The sequence below is a fragment of the Cetorhinus maximus genome, chromosome 38 (genome assembly GCF_964194155.1).
Source record: "Cetorhinus maximus chromosome 38, sCetMax3.hap1.1, whole genome shotgun sequence".
Classification (NCBI taxonomy): Eukaryota; Metazoa; Chordata; class Chondrichthyes; order Lamniformes; family Cetorhinidae; genus Cetorhinus; species Cetorhinus maximus.
Genome location: NC_135916.1, coordinates 2,387,770 through 2,392,024, shown reverse-complemented (window position 1 = coordinate 2,392,024; position 4,255 = coordinate 2,387,770).

Here is a 4,255-nt window from a genome sequence, read left to right as displayed (position 1 = left end):
AGTTTCTCCATCTTTAAAATGGACGGAGATATCTGTGTCTCTGTCACGTTGAAAGGACAAATTTACCATTCGTGAGGAGTCAACTCTGTCATAAATGTCCCAGTGCTGTGGGAACATAAAATGGCCACTGTGAATAAACCTAAAATGGCTGCCTGGTGTTTGGGGATTTTTCTTACAGAATCTGAGAGGAGGAGAGAGAGAGAGAGAGAGAGAGCAGACGCGGAATGAGGGAATGTTAAAGAGAGAGACACAGAGTGACAGGGGATGAACAGGCAGACGATGAAAGAATGATATCGGTCATAACATTGGGACATTTCTGACTGAGATGAATTATGCCAAACTAGTGGCATTCTATCCTATTATCTTAAATTGTTAATAAATACTGAGAAACAGACACAGACACGGGCTTTGCAGCAGCAGAAAGAATGTCAATCATTCCATCCCGGGGGTTTTTACTTCCAGATTCAGTTTTAGAAAATTCAGAATTGAAATTCACAGCAGCAAAGTGTGGGACTGAACGCCCGGATCCTTCAATATTCCAGGGAATACTTGTGGAATTTATGTCTCCATACCTGTGTCTCTGTCACGTTTAAATTAATAATGTTACATGAGTCAACTCTGTCCTAAGTGTCCCAGTGCTGTGGGGGCATAAAATGGCCACTGTGAACAAACCTAAAATGGCTGCCTGGTGTTTGTAGACTAGAATAACAGATATCCGGGAGTGAGTTACAGAGTGGAATCTAATCGAGGAGGCCATTCACCCCATCAAACTACTTTCGACACTCTGCAAGGAAAGTTTCACTGGTCTCACTCGTCCGCCCTTTGCCCAAAACCCTGAAAATATTTTCCCTTCAGCTTAAAACCCAAAATTTGCTGAAAAGGGAAATTGGGGATGGTGGGGAGAGGGGGAGGCTGATGGAGTGAGAGAGAGAGTAAATGAGAGAGAGAGGCAGAGAGATGGTGAGGGAGAGACAGATTGAGATAGAGAAAGGGAGACAAAACTCGCCGAGAGAGAGAGAGACAGGGCGAGATAGAGAGAGGCACAGAGTGTTGTAGTGAGAGAGAGACAGTGAAAGGCGAGGCGAGAAAGAGAGCGATGGAGAAAGAGACAGGCTAATCTTAAACAGTTAATAAATACTGAGAAACAGACACAGACACGGGCTTTGCAGCAGCAGAATGAATGTCAATCATTCCATCCCGGGGGTTTTTACTTCCAGATTCAGTTTCAGAAAATTCAGAATTCAAATTCACAACAGCAAAGTGTGGGACTGAACGCCCGGATCCTTCAATATTCCAGGGAATACACGTGGAATTTATGTCTCCATACCTGTGTCTCTGTCACGTTTAAAATACTAATGTTACATGAGTCAACTCTGTCCTAAGTGTCCCAGTGCTGTGGGGACATAAAATGGCCACTGTGAACAAACCTAAAATGGCTGCCTGGTGTTTGTAGACTAGATTCTCAGAGGAAGAGAGGCAGGGAGAGAAGACACAGATCGAGTGAATGAGAAATAGAGACTCTCAGACCAAGTGGGTGACTGAGAGCCAGACAGTGAATAAAGGATATTGGTCCTAGCACATGGAAAGAGCAAGAGGCCATTTAACACTCCAACCCTGTTCTGACATTCAATGAGATTCTACCTAATCTGGGATCGAACACTTTGTCTCAAATCTCTGCAGCCTGTTAGGTAACAGAAATCTATCAGCCTCAGTTTTAAACATGGACTAGTGGCTCAGCATCAATTTCCGTTCATGTGAGAGAGATCCAAACTAATACCACACTTGGTGTTTTAAAGTGTTTCTTAGTTTCCCTCCTGCAATTCTAAAATTCTAAACATAGTTGAAAAACCATGACCCCAAGGCCCAGACTCCCCAAACCGGCGGGAATAGTTAGTCTTTTTCAAACCTCTACTTGCATTATTATCCTGAAATATTTCATCAAATCACCCCCTCACCTAAATTCCAGTGTAAAGCTTCATCCACACTGTTCAACAAACACACCCAAACCAAATACAGTATGGGGTTTGATAGAGAGTTAAATTCCCTCTGCTCTGTACCATCAAACAGGCCCAGGGAAGGGTCAACACCTGGTTAGATACCAAGTAAAGACAGGGCCTATTGTGTGATAAACAGAGAAATGGTCGTGTGTAGTCCAAACAGAGGCCGGGTGAAGTGTAGCATTCGCAGAGACACGGCCACATGTTATATCAACTTAGAGAATGTCTAGTGCAGTATTAACTCAGGCAGGGTCTAGTGTAATTGAAACAGAGGCCTGGTCTAGTGCAGTCAGAATGGAAACAGGTTGTTGCTCAGAAACCAATGAAGACAAGGACAAGGCCAATTGTGTGAGGCATTTCTCATCATCTCTGATCTTATGAGGAAAGGATTCTGATTTTCTTATGAGGAAAGGTTGGACAGGCTGGGCCTGTATCCATTGGAGTTTAGAATTTGGAGAGGTGATCTTAGTGAAAGATGTAAGTTCCTGAGGGGTCTTAACAGGGTGGATGTGGAGAAGATGTTTCCCCTTGTGGGAGAGTTTGGAACTAGGGGCGAAGCTTAAAACTATTTTCAAACAATTTTAAAAATGGATGCTAAGCTCCAATTCACACTCAGTGATGCAGTCTATAAAAAAAAGGGAATTATTTAAAAAGATCTGAAAATGTCTACAAATCACAGCACACCCCAAACGAAGATGATTCCAATATCAAACACAGAAGGGGTGTAAATTTCAATTCCATCCCACGTAATCACACTGCCCCGGGAATCACATACTTCCTATAGTGTGGCTCCCAGGACTGTACACAGTTTCCAGCTGAGGTCTAACTAGTGTCTGATATAAATTCAGCATAAACTCCCTGCTCCTGTACTCTAGTCCCCTATTAATAAAGCCCAGGATACGATATGCTTTATTACATAAGCGCTCAACCTGTCCAGCAACCTTCAATGATCTATGCACATCTCCACCCAGGTCTGTCTGCTCCTGCACCCCCTTCAAAATTTCACCCCTAATTTTATTTTTCCTGTCCATGTTTCTCCTACCAAAATGCATCACCTCACACGTCTCCACATTGAACATCATTGGCCACCTATCTGCCCACTCTACCAACTTGTCAATGTCCTTTTGAAGCTCTACACTGTCCCCCTCTCTGTTTATCATTCTCCCAAGTTTTGTGCCATCCACAAACTCTGAAATGGTCCCCTGCACACCAATATCTCAATCATTTATATACATCAGGGAAATCCAGGGTTCCAATACTGACCCCAGTGAAACTCCACTACAATCCTACATACAGCCGGAAAAATATCCGTGAACTCTCTGTTTCCTATCCATCAGCCAATTCTGTACCCACATTTCGCTGGTCTGACTCGTCTGCCTATTCTCGGGACCCTGAAAAAATTTTCCATTCAGCTTTATATCCAATTTTGGTTCAAAAGAATCTGGGAGAGGGAGAGAGTGAGAGAGAGAGAGGGCGAGATAGATGGGATGAAAGAGGTACAGAGATAGAAAGAGAGACAAGGCGAGAGGGAGAGAGAGATGGGGGCGACAGAGAGAGGAGCAGAGCAACGGAGGAAAGGAGTGAGAGAGAGAGGGAGAGATAGCCGGAATGAGAGATAGAGAGACAGAGCGGCGGAGAGACAGGGTGAGAGAGAAAGAGAGCTGGGTCGAGCGAGTGAGATAGAGAGAAGGGATAAAATGAAAGGAAAAGGGATGAGGTGAGAGAGAGAGAGGTGAAGAGAGGGGAGCGAGTGTTGTGTAAAGTGATGGGGTGAGAGAGAGAAACAGAGAAATGTGGTAGAGTGGCAGAGAGATGGGGCGGGAAAGGGAGAGAATGAAAATGACGGTGAGAGAAAGAGAAAGTGTAGGGGGAAACTGAAAATGTTCAAAAATTAGTTAACATTATGAGTATAAAGAACAATATCCTGTGACATATCCCTTCTCCATCTTTAAATCGGAGGGAGATCCTTTCTCCATCTTTAAAATGGGGGGAGACCCTTTCCTCGACTTGTGATGTGGAAGTGCTGGAATCTAATCGAGGGGTTTGTGGGGTTTATATATAGAATAATAGATACCAAGGATTGAGTTACAGACTGGAATCTAATCTAGGTGTTCAGGGGGTTTATATATATTCTAATAATTACCCGGGAGTAAGTTATAGGCTGGAATCTAATCGAGGTTTCAGGGGGTTTATATATATCATAATAATTTCCCGGGAGTAAGTTACAGGCGGGAATCTAATCGAGGTGTCAGGGGGTT